This window comes from Heterodontus francisci, chromosome 10 (assembly GCF_036365525.1).
Source record: "Heterodontus francisci isolate sHetFra1 chromosome 10, sHetFra1.hap1, whole genome shotgun sequence".
Lineage (NCBI taxonomy): Eukaryota > Metazoa > Chordata > Chondrichthyes > Heterodontiformes > Heterodontidae > Heterodontus > Heterodontus francisci.
The window spans coordinates 20130678-20153259 of NC_090380.1; positions in this window are offsets into that span (position 1 = coordinate 20130678).

Consider the following 22582-nt stretch of genomic DNA (forward strand, 5'->3'; position numbering starts at 1 on the left):
ATAAGGTTTTCTTGTGGTTTTCACTACTAGAATACTAACATGTCCACATTCGAGGCCAGTGTCTTCCTAAGGTGAAGTAACTTGGGACAGGTTAAAGGCTCCATCTAACGAAGAGTTGAGGAAAGTAGCTGGGCAGTTAGGGATTACTTTTCATTCAAAGAAATCCAAAATCCTAAGACTTATGGCCAACCATTTTTCACTTGACCCAAAGATTCAGAAACAGGGTTCGAGACAGAAAAAGATAGGGTAATGTTAGCTAAAATACAATTAGAACAGAGGAAACTAGAATTAGAATTCCAGAAAGAGAAAAAGAGCAGAGAGTGTGTCAAGAAAGGGAAAAACAAAGGGAAGAAGGGGAAAAAGAGAGAGATTTCCAGAAGGAGTAGGAGGAAAGAGAGCTAAGGCAGCTTGAATTAACTAGGGGGTGATCCAGTACACCAAGTAAAGGTAAGGCTAGTGAGGAAGCTACCCCTATCTCAGGACCATATGCTGAGCTCTTAAAATTCTCCCAGTTGATTCCAAAGTTCAATGAGGGGGTGTGGAAGCATTTTGCGTCAATTTTGAAAAGCTTGCGAGACAGCTGAAATAGCTGGCAGAGAGCTGGACTCTGTTGTTACAAAGCAAGTTAACAGGAAAAGCCCATGATGTTTATTCATTGTTGCCAAATGAAAGTTCATCAGATTATGAGATGACTAAAAATGTTATCCTGGGGCATATGAGCTAGTACCAGAAGTGTACCACCAGAAATTCCAAACCATCCAAAAGCAACCTGACCAAACTTACACAAACAAGAAATGCTGGATTCACTCAGCAGGTCTGGCAGCATCTGTGGAAAGAGAAGCAGAGTTAACGTTTCGGGTCAGTGACCCTTCTTCGCAGTATTTTGCTTTTACTGACCAAACTTACCTTGAGTTTGAAAGAATTAAGCAGCTTGCTTTTGACCAGTGGATAAGGGCACTTAAGGTACAGCTCACAGATGAAAACCTCAGAGAGGTGATTCTTCTCTAGAAGTTTAAAAACTCACTTCCACTTTCTATTAAAACCCACGTAAAGGAACAAAAGGTTCAAAGTACCATGCAGGCCACAGTTCTGGCTGATGAATTTACCCTGGTGCACAAGACTTTACCCCCAATGGAAACCCTTCCCTAGTCACCTGCACAAACCCAAAAAGGATAAAAGGTTTAGTTTAGTTTAGAGATACAGCACTGAAACAGGCCCTTCGGCCCACCGAGTCTGTGCCGACCATCAACCACCCATTTATACTAATCCTACACTAATCCCATATTCCTATCACATCCCCACCTGTCCCTATATATTTCCCTACCACCTACCTATACTAGGGGCAATTTATAATGGCCAATTAACCTATCAACCTGCAAGTCTTTGGCATGTGGGAGGAAACCAGAGCACCCGGAGGAAACCCACGCAGACACAGGGAGAACTTGCAAACTCCACACAGGCAGTACCCAGAATCGAAACCGGGTCCCTGGAGCTGTGAGGCTGCGGTGCTAACCACTGCGCCACTGTGCCGCCCCGCCCCGGTGGGAGGGGATAGGAGCCCGAACAGCCCTGGGAGAGAATGGAAAGCTGGACACACAGAGACTCTCCTCAAACCAGAAAAGATGGTACTGAGAGCAGGAGTGATACCTGAAGACCTGTGTGTTTCCACCGTAACAAGGCAGGTCATCTCAAGCAGACTGCTGGAAATTACAGGGAAAACCTTTAGGATTAATTAGCGCACACCAGACCAGTGCAGGAGAAGGGGACCAGATGGAAAGCACAGCAGAGCAGGCGGTGACTTTAACTGCGGCAGTGGCTTTAACTGCGGCAGTAAGACCCAGTAAGCATATCGCTGTGAGTATGGCAAAGCTTAACAAAATCCTTGAAGGTTAACCAGGATTTTGTATCCCAAGGAAAAATGACCCATACCCCTTGAGTGTGGCAAGCAAGCCCATAGTCATACCCAGGGATACAGGGGCCAACAAAACCCTTCTGCTGGGAAAAGGCATGACCTTTCCCCCAGAGAGTGCAGTGAATGCTAGGGTGTTAGTGAATGGTATCGGAAAGCGGTGTATGCAAATACTTTTATATTGGGTGCACTTGGAGTGTGACCTAGTTTCAGGACCGGTAACTGTGGGGCTTGTCCCTAGTTTACCTGTGGATGGGGTCGACCTGCCCCTGGGTAATGATCTGGTGGGGGCAAAGGTGGTAGCTTCCCTGGTAGTTTGAGAGACCGAAAGTGATCAGGGAGACAAGGCAGTTACAGGAGAAGGTCCCCAGCATTTTTCCTGACTGTGTGGTGACCCGGTCCATGGCCAAACAAGCACACTCAGAGGAAGCTGAACTGGCACTGCAGACAGATGACCCTACTGTTTGGCTATCTGACCCTTCCTTGGGAAGTTAGAAGACCCAAAGGATATGTTGAACAGATCCTCCCTAGTTGAGGCTTAGCAAGCCAACCCAGTATTAAAGAAATTAGCATAGACTGCTCAAACTGAAACTGAAGCAGAGGGAATCCCAGAACACTACTACATAAAGAATGAGGTGCTGATGAGGAAGTGAAGACCTCTTCATAGGCCTGCGGAGGAAGAGTGGACAGTGGTTCATCAGATAGTGGTACCACCGAGGTACTTCTTTGGCCTCCTTATCTCGAGAGACAATGGATAAGCGCCTGGAGGTGGTCAGTGGTTTGTGAAGCAGCGCCTGGAGTGGCTATAAAGGCCAATTCTAGAGTGACAGGCTCTTCCACAGGTGCTGCAGATAAATTTGTTTGTCAGGGCTGTTACACAGTTGGCTCTCCCCTTGCGCCTCTGTCTTTTTCCCTGCCAACTACTAAGTCTCTTTGACTCGCCACATTTTAGCCCCGTCTTTATGGCTGCCCGTCAGCTCTGGTGAACGCTGGCAACTGACTCCCACGACTTGTGATCAATGTCACAGGATTTCATGTCGCGTTTGCAGATGTCTTTAAAACGGAGACATGGACGGCCGGTGGGTCTGATACCAGTGGAGCACTCGCTGTACAACGTGTCTTTGGGGATCCTGCCATCTTCCATGCGGCTCACATGGCCAAGCCATCTCAAGCGCCGCTGACTCAGTAGTGTGTATAAGCTGGGGATGTTGGCCACCTCGAGGACTTCTGTGTTGGAGATACGGTCCTGCTACCTGATGCCAAGTATTCTCCGGAGGCAGCGAAGATGGAATGAATTGAGACGTCGCTCTTGGCTGACATACGTTGTCCAGGCCTCGCTGCCATAGAGCAAGGTACTGAGGACACAGGCCTGATACACTCGGACTTTTGTGTTCCGTGTCAGTGCGCCATTTTCCCACACTCTCTTGGCCAGTCTGGACATAGCAGTGGAAGCCTTTCCCATGCGCTTGTTGATTTCTGCATCTAGAGACAGGTTACTGGTGATAGTTGAGCCTCGGTAGGTGAACTCTTGAACCACTTCCAGAGCGTGCTCGCCAATATTGATGGATGGAGCATTTCTGACGTCCTGCCCCATGATGTTCATTTTCTTGAGGCTGATGGTTAGGCCAAATTCATTGCAGGCAGCCGCAAACCTGTCGATGAGACTCTGCAGGCACTCTTCAGTGTCAGATGCTAATGCAGCATCGTCAGCAAAGAGGAGTTCCATGATGAGGACTTTCCGTACTTTGGACTTCGCTCTTAGATGGGCAAGGTTGAACAACCTGCCCCCTGATCTTGTGTGGAGGACAATTCCTTCTTCAGAGGACTTGAATGCATGTGAAAGCAGCAGGGAGAAGAAAATCCCAAAAAGTGGTACCACTGAGGTACCATAAAGAAATGCTAAGAATGGCTCACAAGCTTCCAATGGCTGGACATGTTGGTGTATGAAAAACAGAAGCCTGTATAAGACAGCATTTTGACTGGCCAAACTCCCCAAAGATGTGTTGGAGTTCTGTAAAACTTGCCACATGTGCCAGATTGTGGGAAACCCCAACCTGCAATATAACCTGCACCCCTAATTCTCATACTGACTTTTGGGGAACCCTTCAGCAGGGTGCTGGGACCCCTGCCGAAAACAAACGGCGACAGTCAAGCACAGGTTTGTCAGACAATTAGGGAGGAAGGGAATGAAAAGGACACTGGGGACAGGTGAGAGGAGGGCCAGGAAGATCCTCAAATGGAACCCCCTACTGTCCGGTCAGCCAACCCTGAAATGTTGGAAACATTCGACCTCACACCCTCCTATGTAAATGCAGGCCAAAGAGGCACCCTACTAGGGCTGCTAACAGCATTTACAGAAACCTGCAGGGACAAGGAAAGTTCCCAAAAAGGCAAACTAACAGTGAGGCTGATGTCTCACCTAGTTGAAATGCCGCAGGGGAGTGTAGTGGAAGTTGGACAGACACCTCCGAGTGGGGATGTCCCAGAGGACATGGGACAAATTAGCAAAGAGACCCTCCCCACAGTAAAGGGAAAAAGAAAGGGAAAATACCCTCAAATACGCAGCACTTGTATGACTCACCAGAAAACTAAAGGTGAGGTCAGTGTGGATATACCCACTGAAGAATCCAAACCCAAAGCTAATCAAACACAGCTATTTCAATTCAGAATTCAGCAAGAACAAGGTCCCAGAGGAAATCACAGACAGCTCACAGGGGCTAAAAACAATTTGTTACCCACTGTCACTGTAGGGAGAAAAATTGTCAAGGTGCTGGAGCCTGACTGGTTAAAATCACATGTTGCAAAAAGAGCAGTTGAGGGGTTAAAGCTTGTACAGGAAAACTTGCCTTAAGCAACAATGGAAATTTGCAGCCCCCAAGCTTCACCAACAACCACATGATTATTGAGATGCACATCCCCAGGGTATTACAAATTGATACTAGAGAAACTTTAAGCCCATTTGACAGCGCATGACTATCCCAGACAAAACTCAAAAAAATTCTTAAATCAGCATAGCTGTTGCAGACAAAGCCAGCTGCGGTAAATCTAAGATTAATGAGTTAATTTGAGGAGTGGGTGTTAAGAATGAATGTGTTTACTTTTTTTTTCTTTTCTACAACTAATGAAATGCTCCTATCATCACATTTCATTCCGTGTGGAGTGGAGGTATCAAGAAAACCTATATGCCAAATGAGAAATGTTAATTCATCGGTTGGAAACTTGGATTAGACTTTTTATGGAGAAAATCTTACAGTTAACTTAAAAAAAACTGGCAGCCAAGATGGCCACTGCAATTTGCATCTGAAACACCTTTTCACATTCCAAGACCCGAACTGGAACCAGACGTCTAACAAGACGCCCAGCCAGAACAATGCTTTGGCAAACTGAGTAGATTATCCAGATCACCCTCATTAGCAGGACATTCAAAGCCATCTCGAGGCATTCATAAGTGGAGACGTCCCTCCGGGGGTATCACTGACAACTTCACCTGAAAGAGGTTTTTTCTTTTAGACTTCGGACCTCATTAAAAATGAAGCAGATTGAGAGAAGCATGTGACGGTCTGTCCATGTCTGAAAAACTGGGAGTTTTGTTCCACGGACAAGAGACAAGCAGTAACTGAGACTGCAGCAGCAGAGGAAGTGGTGTGCCTCCCTTCTTCTTCTCTGTCTCTCTCTGCAGAAAACATTACATTTGTAAATGGTCTGTGACTGTGGACCCTCCAAACCTACAGACTGCTGCAGTCAGAGACCAGGGGAAGAGAGCCACCTACCAGTCTGCCTTCAAGAAAACCCTGAGCAAAGCAAGCCAACCACAAAGTGCACTTTGACCAGCCAAGGACTTTGAGAATACAATTTCATCCTGAAGACCAGTGAATTATCCAACCCCACTGACGGTGTATTTAACATTTATTTATACTGGACTTTAATCCAACCAAAAATCCTACTTTCCACTTTGCAATCTATTTGTGTCTGTGTGATCCTCATGTGAATGTGTGTGTGAATGTGTAGCATAATTATTTTATGATTTTTACATCGGGTTTAGATTGTTAAGTATAATAAACTTACCTCTTTCTTGTGTAAACTGAAGCAAACTGTCCGATTGGTTCTTTCATGTTCACAGTAAAGGTAAAAGGTAAAACACACATAGAGGTGGTAAGCACAACCACTGTTTTTAAAAAAAGGAATAAACCCAATTGCAGTCAAATAAGAGGAAGGGCAAGAGGAGCAACTGTGATTGACTCCTCACTTGGCCGTAACAACCTTTAATGTAGTAAAACATTCCAAAGAGCTTCACAGGAGAGCTAGCTAATAAAATTTCACATGAGGCTACATAAGGAACTAAAGCTTGGTCAAAGAGGAAGATTGTAAAGATCATTTTAAAGGAGGAGAGTTAGCGAGGCAGAAAGTTTTAGGGATGGAATCCCAGAGCTTGGAGCTTAGGTAGCTGAAGGTACGGCTGCCAATGGTAGGGCAATGAAAATCAGGGATGGGCAAGAGGCCAGAATTGGAGGAATGCACAGAGCTCAGAAGTTTGTTAGGCTGGAAGAGGTTACAGAGATAAGGTGGCTGAGCCAATAGTGGAATTTACAAACAAGGATGCACATTTTAAGATGGAGGTTTTGGCAGACCAGGTGGCAATGTAGGTTAGCAAGTGCAGGGGAGATGGGTGAATGGGACTATTTTTTAATTCTTTCATGGGATGTGGGTGTTGCTGGCAAGTTCAGCATTTGTTGTCCATCCTGATTGCCCTTTTCAACTGAGTGACTTACTAGGCCACTTCAGACGGCAGTTAAGAGTCAACCACATTGCTGTGGGTCTGGAGTCACATGTAGGCCAGACCAGATGGCAGATTTCCTTTCCTAAAGGACATGAGTGAACCAGATGGGTTTTCACAACAATCATTGCCTGGCATCATTACTGAGACTAGGTTTATTTCCAAATTTATATTAACTAATTGAATTTAAATTCCACCAGCTTTCCTGGTGGGATTTGAGCCCATGTGCCAAGGGCAGTAGGCTGGGCCTCTGGATTACTAGTTTAGTGACATTACCACAATGCCACCATCGCCCTTGTGAGAGTTAGGGTACTGACGGCAAAGTTTTGGGTGATCTCAAGTTTACAAAGGGTGCAAAATCGGAGGCTGGCCAGGAAAATATTAGAATAGTCAAGTCTGGAGGTAACAAAGGCATGGAAGAGGTTTTCAGCAGATGAGCTCAGGCAGGGGCCAGGATACATAATGTTACGGAGGTGAAAGTGGTCTTCGTGATGTTGAGTCAGAAACTCATCTCATGGTAAAATAGGATGCCAAAGTTGCCAACAGTCTGGTTCAGCCCAGATAGTTGCCAGGGAGAGGGATGGACTCAGTAGCTAGGGATCAGAGTTTGTGGTGGGTCTGAAGATAGTTGCTTTGGTCCTCCCGATATTTATTTGTAGGAATGTTTTGCTCATCCAATACTGGATGTCAGACATGCAGCATGACAAATCAGAGGCAGTGGAAGGGTCGAGAGAGGTGGTGGTGAGGTAGAGTTGTGTGTTGTCAATGTATATGTGGAGCCTGGTGTGTTTTGTGATGTCACTGAGGGGCAGCATGTATAGAAGAAATAAGTGGGGGGCTAAGAATAGATCCATGGAGGACACCAAAGATAGTGATGTTGGAGCAAGAAATATTGGGTGCTTGTGATAATGGGATGGCAATTATCATGGGTGATTTTAATCTACATAAATACTGGAAAAATCAGATTGGCAATAGTAGCCTGGATGAGGAGTTCATAGAATGCTTTCGAGATAGTTTTGTAGAGCAACACGTTCTGGAACCAACCAGAGAGCAGGTTATATTAGATTTGGTATTGTGTAACATGACAGGATTAATTAATGACCTGAAAGTAAAGACACCTCTGTGTAGCAGTGACTACAATATGACTGAATTTTACATCCAATTTGAAAGAGAGAAGAGTTGGTCTAAGACTAGTATTTTAAACTTAAATAAGGGCAACTATGTGGGTATGAAAGCTGAGCTAGCTGAAGTGAACTGGGTTACTAGGCTAGGAGATAGATCAATAGAGAAGCAGTGGCAGACATTCAAGGGGATATTTCAGAATACTCAGGATAAGTATATTCCTGCTATATAGAAAAATTCTAAGGGGAGGACCCATCATCTGTGGTTAACTAAAGAAGTTAAGGAAAGCATCAAACTTAAGGAAAAAGCATATAATTGCACAAAGGTGAGTGGCAAGTCAGATTATTGGCCAGAATATCAAGAACGACAGAGAATGACTAAAGGTTAATCGGGACTAAGAAATTAGAGTATGAGAGGAAGCTAGCTAGAAATGTAAAAGTGGATAGCAAGAGTTTCTACAGGTATTAGGAAAATAGTAAATAAAGTGAGCATTGGTCCTCTAGAGAGTGAGAATGGGGAGTTAATAGTAGATAATAAGAAAATGGTGGATGAAATGAACAAATATTTTGCTTCTGTCTTCACTATAGAAGATACTCCAGTAATAACTATAAATCAGGAGGTGGAAGGAAGAGAGGAAGTTGGTGAAATTACAATCACCAGGGAAGCAGAACTGACCAAACTGATGGAGCTGCGGGCTAACAAGTCCCTGGGTCCTGATGGGCTTCATCCTAGGTTCTTAAAAGAGGTGGCTAATGAGGTAGTGGATGCGTTGGTGTTAATTTTTCAAAATTCTGGAAAGGTTCCATCAGACTGGAAAATAGGAAATATAACCCTTTATTCAAGAAGTGAGAGAGGCAGAAAACAGCTAACTTATAGGCCAGTTAGCTTGACGTCTATTGTGGGGAAGGTGTTAGAATTGATCATTAAGGAGATTATAGTTGGGCACTTAGAAAAACTCAAGGTAATCAGGAATAGTCAGCATGGCTTTGTGAAAGGGAGATCATGTTTAATCAATTTATTGGAGTTCTTTGAAGGAGTAACATGTGGCATGGATAAAGGGGAGCCCATTGACGTACTGTACTTGGATTTCCAGAAGGCATTTGACAAGGTACCACAAAAAGGTTATTGCGCAAAGTAGGAGCTCATGGTCTAGTGGGTAACATATTAGCATGGATAGAAGATTGGCTGGCTGGCAGAAAACATGCAAATAGGGGTCCTTTTCTGATTGGCAGGATGTAATGAGTAGAGTCCCTTAGGGGTCTGTGCTGGGGCCTCAAACTTTTACAATTTGTAGCAATGGCTTATATGAGGGAAGCAAGGGCATGGCAGATAAATTAGCAGATGACACAAAGATAGGTAGAAAAGTATGTTGTGAAGAGGGCATAAGGAGGTTGTAGACTGATAGATATAGATAGGTTGAGTGAGTGGGCAAAAATCTGGCAGATGGAATATAATGTGGGAAAATGTGAACTTGTTCACTTTGGCAGGAAGAATAAAAAAATCAGAATATTACTTAAAACAGAGAACAACTGCAGAATTTCGAGGTGCCGAGGGATCTAGGTGTTCTGGTGCATGAGTCACAAAAGGTTATTATGCAGGCACAGCAAGTAGTATAGAAGGCTAATGGAATGCTATCCTTTATTACGAGAAGAATTGAAAATAAAAGTAAGGATGTTATGCTTCAGTTATACAAGGCATTGATGAGACCACGTCTCAGATACTGTGTGCAGTTTTGGTCTCCTTATTTAAGGATGGATGTGAATGCGTTGGTGGCGGTTCAGAGAATGTTTACTAGATTGATACCTGGAATGAATGTGTTGTCTTATGAGGAAAGGATAGACAGACTGGGCTTTTTTCACTGGAGATTAGAAGAGTGAGGGGAGACTTGATTGAAATATATAAGATCCTGATCTTGACAAGGTGGATGTGGAAAGGATGGTCCCTCTTGTGTGTGAGTCCAGAACTAGGGGGCACTGTTTGAAAATTAGGTGTCGCCCTTTTAGGACAGAGATGAGGAGAAATTTGTTTCTCACAGAGGGTTGTGCAACTTTGGAATTCTCTGCCTCAGAAGGTGGTGGAGGCGGGGTCATTGAACATAGTTAAGGCAGATGTAGATAGATTCTTGTTGGGCAAGGAAATTAAAGATTATCGAGGATAGATGGGAGTGTGGAATTCGAGACAGAAACAGATCAACCATGATCTTATTAAATGGCGGAGCAGGCTTGACGGGCTGAATGGCCTACTTCTGCTCCTAATTCGCATGTTTGTATAGGCAGAAAGAGAAGCCATTGCTGGTGGTTCATCAGCTAAAATGGGATAGATAAGAATGGAAATTGGTGAGTGCAGTCCCACCCAGCTGGATGATGGTGAAGAGGCATTGGAAGAGGATGGTGTGGTCAACTGTGTCAAAATCTTTAGGCAGATAAAGAAGGATGATGAGGGATAGTTTACCATGGTCACAGTCACATAGAATATTATTTGTGATTTTATTAACAGCCATTTCAATACTGTGGCGGGGCGAACATCTGATTGGAGGGGTTACAACATGGTTTGAAACATGGCTCAACTACAGGCCACAAAATTTTGTCCCATTGCATCCATTATTTGACATCTAACATATTGTTCCTCACTGAGTTTCACCTACCTCACTGAGGTAGGAGAATTGCTCCCTGTGCACACTGGGTGGATATGGGCCTCTTATTGAGGGCTCTCTCCACCTCCTAATCCTGCCTCTTCTAACTGTTTGTCTTGTTCTGTGTCACCTCTGCTCATTCTCCCATTCATGCTGTCATCCAAGAGGAATGCCTACTACTTCCTCCATGTCTGGTTGCAACTGCTTGGTGCAGAATCATTGAAATCAGAACCAAAACCTTCAGCACAAGCCACACCCCTCCCTGTACACTTTAGCAATTTCAAAAAACTCAAGAAAGCACCAAACTCTTGTACAATCACATGTGTGGCCTCAGAGGTCCAGATCAGCCTCCATGGTGTGTGCATGCGCACTTCTGGAGCAAGTCATGCCGGGCGCCATCTTGGTGAATGGTGTGCAGATTGCAAGCTGAGTGTGGAGATTTGAGTTTGGTGAGTGGTGAAATCAGGGAAAGGGGAAGGAGGTGCTCCTTTTTTGTACTTTTTTAGCCCTCCAGTATTTGGTTCCTGCTTCAGTACAGTGGAAGGAGCTGTTTGGTGAGTACCTGGTCAGCTATTCTACTTATAATAAATAGTCTGTAAAGTTAAGGTATGGCAGGGCAGCTCTGCCAAGTGGAATGTATAGCCTGTGGCATGTGGGAAGTCATGGACGCAGCATGTGTCCTAGACAAACACATCTGCAGGAAGTGTCACTGGCTGCAGAAGCTTGAGCTCCGTGTTTTGGAACTCGAACAGTGGCTGGAGTCACTGTTGTTCATTCACAAGGCGGAGGACCAAGTGGATAGCACGTTTAGGGAGGTGGTCACACCACAGGTTAGGAGCATGCAGGCAGATAGGGACTGAGTGACCGCCAGGCATCAGAAAGAACCAGGCAGGCAGTGCAGGAATCCCCTGATATGATCTCACTCGCTAATCAGTTTTCAATTTTGGATACTAGTGAGGGTGATGGCTCCTCAGAGGAATGAGGTCAGAGCCAAGTTTGTGGCATCACAAGTGGCTTAGCTGCACAGGAGGGGACGAAGAGGAGTGGAAGAGCAGTAGTGATAGGAGACTCGTTAGTTAGGGGAACAGACAGGCATTTCTGTGGCTGTAAATATGACTCCAGGATGGTGTGTTGCCTCCCTGGTGTCAAGGATGTCATGGAGCAGCTGCAGGACATTCTTCTGGGGGAGGGTGAACAGCCAGAGGTCGTGGTCCACATTGGTACCAATGACATAGGTAAGAAGGGGGATGAGGTCCTGGAAGCAGATTTTAGGGAGTTAGGAAGGAGATTAAAAAGCAGGACCTCAAAAGCAGTTTTCTCAGGATTACTCTCAGTCCCAGGTGCAAGTGAGCATAGGATTGGGAAAATTGAGCAATTGAACACATGGCTGGAGAACGGGTGTAGGAGGGAGAGCATCAGATTTCTGAGACATTGGGACTGGTGTTGGGACAGGTGGGACCTGTACAAGATGGATGGGTTGTACCTTAGCAGGACTGGGACGAATATCGTTGCGGGGAGATTTGCTAGTGCTGTTGGGGAGGGTGTAAACTTAATTGTCAGGGGGGTGGGAACCTGAGAGGGAGCTCAGATTGGAGGGAATCAAAACTAGTAAATTGTCATGGGTGTGGGAACCAGGAGCAAGTATTAGAGAGGAATACTAAAGTGTACAGAATGCTGGGGGAGATAAATAGCACAGGAATAGTAAGTTATTTGGTAGGGTCATAGTAAGGGAGAAAGGAATAAAGTCTGAATCAAGGTTTATGTGCATGTATGTGAATGCACGGAGTGTGGTTAATAAGACTGGTGAGGTACAGGAACAGATTACCAAGTGGAAATATGATGTTGTGGCTGTAACAGAGACCTGGGTCAAAGAAGGGCAGGACTGGGTGTTAAATATTCCTGGATACAACGCATTCAGGAAAGATAGGAAAGGGAAAAAGGGGGAGGGCTGGCAGTATTGATTAAGGAGAGCATTACAGTGCTGGAGAAAAAGGATGTCTGACTGGGGTCGAGGACAGAATCAATTTGGCGAGAGCTAAGGATTAAAAAAGGTGCAGTTACCTTGCTCGGTGTTGTCTACAGGACACCAGCCAGTGGGAAGGATGTGCAGGCTCAAATTTGCAAGGAAATTACAGAGAGGTGCAAATATTATAGGGTAGATATACTTTAATTATCCAAACATAGACTGGGATAATAGTAGTGTAAAGGGCCATGGGAGGCAAGAGTTCCGAGAGTGTGTTCAGGAAAATTTTCTACAACAGTATGTTGTTAGTCCACCAAGAAAGGAGGCACTGCTGAACCTGGTTCTTGGGAATGAGGTGGGACAGGTGGATCAAGTATCAGTAGGAGAGCATTTAGGGGACAGCGATCATTGCATCATAAGGTTTAGGCTGACGATAGAAAAGGACAAAGAGCAATCCAAGGTAACAATAATTAACTGGGGGAAAGCCAACTTCAATGGGGTAAGAATGGAGCTGGGGCGAATAAATTGGATTCAAAAACTGGCAGGAAAACCGATAGCTGAACAATAGGCTACCTTCAAAGAAGAGATAGTTCGGGCACAGTTAAGGTATGCTCCATCGAAGAGGAAAATTAGGGCAAACAATCCGAGAGCTTCCTGGATGACAAAAGAGGTAGAGATTAAGATAAAGAAGAAAAAGTGTGCTTATGACAAATGTTGGGTAGAAAATACTTTTGAGAACCAGGCTGAATATAGAAGGTCCAGAGGGGAAGTGAAAAAGCAAATAAGAGAAGCAAAGAGAGAGCATGAAAAGAGACTGGCAGCTAACATTAAAGGGAATACCAAAGTTTTCTATAGACATATAAATAGTAAAAGGATAGGAAAAGGAAAAGTAGGGCCAATTAGGGACCAGAAAGGGGATTTACACATGGAGGCAGAGGGCATAGCTGAGGTATTAAATGAATACTTTGCATCTGTCTTTACCAAGGAAGAAGATGCAACCCAGGCAATGTTGAAAGAGAAGGTAAGTCAAACACTAGAAGAGTTTCAAATTGATAAAGAGGAAGTATTAAATAGCCTATCTGTACTTAAAATGGATTAAGCACCAGGACCAGATGAGATGCATCCAAGGATACTGAGGGAAGTGAGGGTGGAAATCGCGGAGGCACTGGCCGTAATTTTTCAGTCTTCCTTAGACTCGGGGATGGTGCCAGGGGACTGAAGAATTGCAAACATTACACCCTTGTTCAAAAAAAGGGTGTAAAGATAAACCCAGCAACTACAGGCCAGTCAGTTTAACTTCAGTGGTGGGAAAAATTCTAGAACAAATAATTCGGGACAAAATCAATAGTGACATGGACAAATGTGAGTTAATTACGGTAAGCCAGCATGGATTTCCTAAGGGAAAATCATGTTTAACCAACTTGCTGGAGTTTTTTGAGGAGGTAACAGAGAGGGTTGATGAGGGCAATGCTTTTGATCTGGTGTACATGGACTTTCAAAAGGCGTTTGATACAGTGCCTCACAACAGACTTGTGAGCAAACTTGTAGCTCATGGAATAAAAGGGACGGTAGCAACATGGATACGAAATTGGCTGAGTGACAGGAAACAAAGATTAGTGGTTAATGGATGTTTTTCGGGCTGGAGGAAGGTTTGTAGTGGAGTTCCCCAGGGATCAGTGTTGGGGCCCTTGTTTTTCCTGGTATATATTAATGACCTAGACCTTGGTGTACAGGGCACAATTTCAAAGTTTGCAGATAATACGACACTTGGAAGCATTGTGAACTGTGAGAATGACAGTGTAGAACTTCAAAAAGACATAGACAAGTTGGTGGAATGGGCAGACAGATGGCAGATGAAGTTCAACGCAGAGAAATGTGAAGCGATTCATTTTGGTCAGAAGAACATGGAGAGGCAATATAGAATAAAGAGTACAATTCTAAAGGGAGTGCAGGAGCAGAGGGACCTGGGTGTATATGTGCTTAAGTCATTGAAGGTGACAGGACGGGTTGAGAGAGCAGTTAATAAAGCATACAGTATCCTGGGCTTTATTAATAGGGGCATAGAGTACAAGAGCGAGGATGTTATGTTAAACTTGTATAAGACACTAGTTCGGCCTCAGCTGGAGTATTGCGTCCAATTCTGGGCGCCACACTTTAGAAAAGACTTGAGGGCGTTGGAGAGAGTACAGAAAAGATTCACGAGAATGGTTCCAGACAGGAGGAATTTCAGTGATGAAGATAGATTGGAGAAGTTAGGACTGTTTTCCTTGGAGAAGAGAAGGTTGAAAGGTGATTTGATAGATGTATTCAAAATCATGAAGTGTCTGGACAGAGTAGATAGAGAGAAACTGTTCCCACTCGTGAAAGGATCGAGAGTAAGAGGGCACAGATTTAAAGTATGTAGTAGGAGAAGTAAAAGTGACATGAGGATAAGCTTTTTCATGCAGCGAGTGTTTAAGCTCTGGAATGCGCTGTCTGAGAACGTGGTGGAGGCAGATTCAATTGAAGCATTCAAAAGGGAATTAGACAGTTATATGAAAAGGAAGAATGTGCAGGGTTATGGGAAGAAGGCAGGGGAATGGAACTGAGGGAATTGCTCTTTCAGAGAGCCAGTGTGGACACGATGGGCTGAATGGCCTCCTTCTGTACTGTAATGATTCTGTGATTCTGTGATTATCGCATGTGCAGTGAGAATCCACCAAGTATGCAATGTAGGCAGATCATGATGTCAATCAATGTGTAACGCAGATTTGACACCAAAGTTACCATTTTGGAGCTCAAAGTAAAGGCCTGCTCAGGTCGGGGTAAAAGAACCTGACCCGAACCCAACCAAACCACAGCAGTCCCGAGCCCGACCTGGCCCGAGTCCCTCCAATTTTGCCCCGTACCCGACCCGACCCGAGCCCGAGCCCGCCCCGACCATCCTTTACTTACCTTCCGACTCGGAGCCTCCAGGAAGCTGCAGCGTGTGCGTGATGACGTCTGAGAGATGTCACTCGCTCACTGCACAGACTCAATTTCCCCGCTTGATGTCCCAGACTCCCAGCTCAGGTAAGTTTTTAATTTTAATACTTACCAGCAGAGCACTTACCGTGTGTGTCCGGCCCGTCTCGGATCCGTCCCGACCCGACCCCAGCCCGAAAGCTGGACCCAGAAGAAGGGTCCGACCCAACCGAACCAGACACATGTCGTCGGGTCCCATTGGGTTTGGGTCGAGTAGCAGGCCTTTCACTCAAAGCTTTATCTAACACCCTCTCTAACCTCACTCAGTTAAACATATGCTCAGCAGCAGGAAGAAACCCCATCAACGTAATTTAAAGGGATTATCAGCTATTTTCAGGTTAGTTGTTAATTTATTTCTACTGGCTGTGCTACGATTGGATGAATGTTTGGTGCTTTCTCGAGTTTTGTGTGACGATACCATGAGCTACAGTTAGGCTGCACTTAAAACCAACCAGAAATTTAACTAAACCAGCCATATAAATACTGTGGCTACAAGAGCAGGTCAGAGGCTAGGAATCCTGAGGCAAGTAACTCATCTCCTGACTCCCCTAAGCCTGTCCACCATCTAAAAGACACAAGTCAGGAGTGTGATGGAATACTCTCCAGTTGCCTGGATGGGTGCAGCTCCAACAACACTCAAGAAGCTCGACACCATCCAGGACAAAGCAGCCCGCTTGACTGGCACCCCATCCACAAACATTCACTCCCTACACCACCGACGCATAGTGGCAGCAGTGTGTACCATCTACAAGATGCACTGTAGCAATGCACCAAGGCTCCTTCAACAGCATCTTCCAATATTGTGACCTCAACCAACTAGAAGGACAAGGACAGCAGTCGCATGGGAACACCACCACATGCAAGTTCCCCTCCAAGCCACACACCATCCTGACTTGGAAATATATCACTGTTCCTTCATTGTCACGAGGTTAAAATCCTAGGACTCCCTTCCTAACAGCACTGTGGGTGTACTCGCACCAGATGGACTGCAGCGGTTCAAGAAGGCGGCTCACCACCACCTTCTCAAGGACAATTAGGGATGGGCAATAAATGCTGGTCTTGTCAGTCATGCTCACATCTCAAGAACAAATAACAAAAAACTTCCATAAGGGGCCAGGAGGCCCTCCAAACATACATTTCAAAAGGAATGGGAGCAGAGAGCCATGGAAGTCAATGCAAGAAGTCTGGCCGCAAGCAACTGGCTACAATGCCAGAAAATGTTCAATAACCTCACACAAGTGGTTACAGTCAGCGAGTCCATTGCCAAATACTATCTCCTATTCACCACACTACCAACATCATACACTGTTCAATCCATCACAACCCATCACTCAACCATCAGCAATCTCTAGCATTTAGGACTCATGCCTAACATTCATATACTCCAAAATAAAAACCGAAAGTGCGGAAATACTAAGCAAGTCAGGCAGCATCTGTGGAAAGAGAAGAGAGTTAACATTTAAGGTCTGTAACCTTTCATCAGACTGGAACGTCCATTGTGAAGAGGAGGAGGTTTGGGCCAGGAAACTGGAAATTGTCGAAATGATGTAAGGCGTCAGAAGTGTCACGGATGTGGTGGGAAGACACTGGACCGGGGAGAAAAGATAGAGTCAAGATGCGAAGAAATAAGTTCAGTGGGGCAGGAACAGACTGAAATGATGTGTCTACCAGGACAGTCCTGTTTGTGGATTTTGAGAAGGAGAAGGAAGCAGACTGTCGAGGTTGAAAGCTGTAGAGGGAAGGTCTCCAGAGGAGATGAGGTCAGTGACAGTCCTGGAGACAGTGGCTTGATGTTCGATGATGGGGTCATGGTCTGCGGGAGGTCAGAACAAGTGTCTGAGAGTTGGTGCCACTTTTATCTGCAGGTTTAAGCACAATGTCAGGGTTAGACTTGAAAGAACGGAATGCAGCAAGTTCAGAGTGAGAGAGGTAGAGTGAGTGAGGGGGACAGAGAAATTGAGATGGCTGATGTCACGCCGACAGTTCTCAATGAAAAGATCAAGAGTGGGTAACGATCAGAGGGAGGGGTCCAGGTAGAAGGAGAATACTGGAGGCGGGTGAAAGGGTCCGCTGGCCGCGGGCAGGACTCCTGGTCAAAGAAGTGAGCCCGGAGGCAAAGACGACGGAAGAAGAGCTCAATGTCATGCCGAGCGCGAAATTCATTGAATTGGGGGCGTAAGGGGATAAAACTGAGTCCTTTGTTGAGTACAGATCGTTCCATGTCAGAGATGAGAAGGTCAGAGGGTATTGTGAATACACAGCAAGGGGTCAGATTAGAAGAAGGGATGGGGTCAGAGGGAAGTGAAGGGGAAAAAGGATCTGGAGGGGCGTTAGTCCCAATGAGCAGCTGGAGCTTGCATTCCTTAACACCTGAAAGGAACAGGAAAATGTTTTTGTTAGTGCATTGGATAAAACGAAGGATAAAATGAAACTGCGGAGCAGGACAGCTTTGAGATAAGGTGAGGCAGTGCTTCTGAACAGAGAGGTCCAGTGTGTCTATGTGGCAGCGCATGGCACTGAGTGTGGATTTCAGGATGCTGCAAGAACAGCAGTCCAAGGAACATTGTATATCTTGGAGATACCTGTAATCCTGGGTGGATTCAAAACATGAAGGATGGAACTTCAGTTAGAATCCACGTGGAATAAGTCGGAGCCGGAGACAGTCACTGAGGAAGGAGATGTGGCTGTGAAAACGAGTTTTGGTCGACACCTTATCAAACACCAGGAGGGAAATAGAAAGCAATGAAGGTGAACAAGGTAAAAGAGACAAACGAAAATCCTGTCGGAGAGAAGAGCAGAACTTCTTCAAGGTAGGCATTCCTGGAAGAGAAGTGGCAGTGAATTAAACACTAAAATAAAAGCAAAATACTGCAGATGCTGGAAATCTGAAATAAGTACAGGAAGTGCTGGAAATACTCAGCAAGTCTGGTAGCATCTGTGGAGAAAGAAGCAAAGTTAACATTTCAGGTCAGTGACCTTTCATCAGAACTGGACAAGGTGGCACATAACAGAAGGGAGCCGCAGAGAAGATGTGGGAGTCAGACAGGGCTCTGTGTCCTCAGCTCCTTGGAGGAGAGGGTGCTCCGAATTATTGATGTGGCAGTCGCTTAGACCATTCTGACTGACGTCACCCACCGTTGAGGATGAGGATGTTTGTGGAGCCTCCTCCTGTTAGTTGTTTAATTGTCCACCACCATTCACAACTGGATGTGGCAGGACTGCAGACCTTAGATCTGATCTGTTGGTTATGGGATCGCTTAGCTCTGTCTTTCACATGCTGCTTAAGCTGTTTGGCACACAAGTAGACTTGGGTTGTAGCTTCACCAAGTTGACACCTCATATTGAAGTATGCCTGGTGCTGCTCCTGGCATGCCCTCCTGCACTCTTCATTGAACCAAGGCTGGTACTCTGGCTTGATGGTAATGGTAGAGTGGAGGATGTGCCAGGCCATGAGGTTACAGATTGTGGTTGGATACAATTCTGCTGCTGCTGATGGCCCACAGCGCGTCATGGATGCCCAGTTTTGCATTGCTAGATCTGTTCGAAATCTATCCCAATTAGCACAGTGGTAGTGCCACACAATGCTCCCTTCCTACTCAAGGAACTTGTGTGCGCTCCTCCAACAACACAATACACAGTACATTCACTGTCACTGCATCATCAAAAGAAAGTCAAAAGCACCTGACATGCAAGTCCCATGCTGGTCTCTTTAAATAGCTCTGGTGGAGGGATTCTCCTGCAGCTGAACACTTGTTCAGCTTAAGAGAGGGCATTATCAGGATCTACAAGGTCCAACATAGCAGATTGGTCACTAAATCAGTGTCAGACATTGACTGACACCACAATCTGCCCTCTCTGTAAGCTTCCGGTGCACAAGTGACATGCCCATGCTATTGCCCATCCCAAGATGACAATCGGTGTGGGCTGTGCTGGAAGTTGACAAGAGTGAACCCCGTGGCATTTCTTTGAACTCTGGTCTCCTGTAGCACTGAAACCAAATTTTACAGCCCTGACACCTTTGACCGACAGCACATTTCACAATGATTTAGACTCAAAACTGCAAATCAAATTTATTGAGAAGATTAACAAAAGCAAGATTCATGCCCTCAGTGTCACTTACAAAACAATTAAAGTCTATTTCTTTCTCCATTCTCTGCATCACTGAAACAATTTGAATCATATGTACCCGATAAAAACACATACATGGAAAATGAACTCTACAGTGCCTTTTATTATTCTTTGCCTGTAGCAGCACAATGAGAAAAAAAGCTGAGAAAGATAAAGCACCAATTTCAATTATATTCTGTTCTTTCCTTTGATACACACTGCAAGTTATAAGATTCGAGTTCACCTGCGATGTTATTTTAGGCGTTGGTCACTTCCATGAGTGGTCTGAGTATCTTATGCTCAGGAGTGTGCCCAAACAGCTTTTTACATAATATTACAATAGCCTAACCCAAAGGTGTAACAATAGTCACCTTTATGATCTGTGTTCTCACATACGCTTCATTAATCCTTTTGAAGGAAAACTATGAAACAAGGCGGGACAAGGCCAGATACAAGTTGTTTAGCTGCTTTATCTCACAGACACACAAGGGTTAGGACCCCAATATCAGGATCAAATCTGAGTCCCGACCCCGCATTGTCTTGGAAACAGTCACCTGACACGGTTTTCAAAGGAATGGCCAATTAATGGCCAGAAGGCACACTCACCATCTAATTAAGGGTGGTGGGTGGGCTCTGGAAGCTGGAGGGCCAATAGGAGACCTTCCAGCACTGAAGGAGCTGCAACCTACCGATACACGTAAGGGAGAGAGAGGACACCTCAGTATGGAGGTACCCTGACAGCGCTCTTTTACAATTTTTTTTTTAAAATGGCCTCAGCTGCCGAACCACCATTGTGGAGGGGGAGCCCCTCCCCAGGCTGACCTGCGGCTGCAACTGTGACCATATAGGTATGGTGGCTGCGGGGTGTGGCCTCAAATTGATCCTTGGAGGCTGCCTCCAAGCATCTGCCAGGCTCCGGATGCCATGGGGGAGGCCTGCAGGTGGACTGGAAAGTTCCACTCTGCCGCCAATCATTGTCCTTAATAAGCCTTTTAATTATATTAACAAGTTACCCGCCACTTACAAGCAGGTACCCATCACCCCTCCCGACCTGCTCCCTTAAAAATCGCCCAGAGACCGGAAGATGCCGGGAAACTAGATTGCCAGCTGACACCGGGAAATTCCAGGCCTGTCCGTCTCCAGTTCTGCCTCTGGCATGTTTCCAAAATCCAGCCCATAGAGTAACACACAAAGCAATTTCCACTAATTTCACTCAATCTCACTTTTTCCCTTTCAATTCGTGTATTTTTTTTCCACTGTGTGTTTGTGTGAATGCGTGTGTGTGTGTGAAAATGTGTGTGTGTGTGAATGTGAGTGTGAATGTGTGTATGTGTCTATGTGAATGTGAGTGTGTGTGTGAGAGAATGTGTGTGTGAATGTGCGAGTGAGAATGTGTGTGTGAATGTGAGTGTGAATGTGTGTGTGTGTGTATGTGAATGTGAGTGTGTGTGTGTGTGTGAGAGAATGTGTGTGTGAATGTGCGAGTGAGAATGTGTGTGTGAATGTGAGTGTGTGTGTCTGTGAGAGAATGTGTATGTGTGTGAATGTGTGTGAATGTGTGTGTGTGTGTGAGTGTGAATGTGTGTGTGTGTGTGTGTGTATGTGAATGTGAGTGTGTGTGTGAGAGAATGTGTGTGTGTGAATGTGTGAGTGAGAATGTGTGTGTGAATGTGAGTGTGTGTGTGTGTGAGAGAATGTGTGTGTGAGAATATGTGTGTGTGTGAGAATATGTGTGTGTGTAAGATCATGCCAATGTGATTTGTTGAATGATAATTTTCTATAATCCACTGACTGGAGATCTGAATTTATATTTTTTTAAAAGACATTTAAAAAAGAACAGCTAAAAGTATAACTTTGCTGGCAGCTTAGGATGGCCACCTAATTTGCAACACTGTATCCTTCATTGCAAGGCTTGTGAGGAGGGAGATGAAATGTCTGCTCATGCCCCAGAAAGAACCAAGACCCAGGAAGTTTTAGGGAACTACCTGTTCTTTTTAGCAAGAGAGAAATACTGCTAGCTGCTATGTTTGAATCACTGAATGACTGTCATGTGACAAGCCCCTCCCCATCTGTGGTTTTAAGCTTGTGTCTTTCTGCAGCAGAGAGAAAGAGAAGCTTCTGGACTCTGACACATACAGACCCAAGAGAGGGTCTCTCTTTCTCTCTCCATTCCAACTTAAAAGCTTTCAAATCCTGCTTGTTGACTGACCATCTTGGCATACTCCGGCTACAATCAGAAACCCCATTGGAAGAAATCATTCACACCCCTGTCTCCAAGAGACCCACCGAACCAGTCATCTACCTCTTCAAACTAAAAGCCTCAGGACCACCGAGTTCAGCTAGGAGCCAGCCGAATCACCAAAAACCGCAGTCTGTATACCCCTTTTCTCTATGGACTCTAACTCAACCAATCTACTTTTCCCCACTCTGTAACCTATTGGTATGTGTGTGTAAACCTCTAGTGTGTGTGTGTGTGAGTGAAAGTTGGTGCATCATTTATTATTTTCATTAGTTCGGTTTAGGTACAATATAGTTAACCTCTTTCTTTGTTAAACTCAAGAAAACCTGTCCAATTGGTTCTTGTTATGATCATAACAGGTCAGGAATTAAACACCTCCTGAATTGGCCAGTACATCCACTTTAAAAAAGAATTAAACCTGTTGTGGTCAAACAAGTGGTCTTCACTTGACTGTAACAATGTGTTTGTGTGAGAGTGTATGAGAGTATGTGTGTACAGGTAGAATTTTATGGGCCCTGCATGAGCAGCTTTGGTGGCATGTGGGGTGATTTAATTAGGCGAGAGTTGTTTTGTTGGATTTCAGACGTCGGGATTTTTTAACAGAAGTAAGTCAGCAGCGGTCTGGGGTCTCCCCGCACGATGGCGGATTATAGCTTTGAATTCATTATCATATCTTCAATACTCATTACCCTACACTTCATTCCAATTAAGCCCTACCTGCCAGATTAAGTGAACGGTGAGTGGTATTCCCCTGCCACCCAGTTCCCATTCGATTGAACATGGCAACAATCAGTTTTGTGTAATTGTGTCTGAGGTCAGTGCTTTTCTTTCTT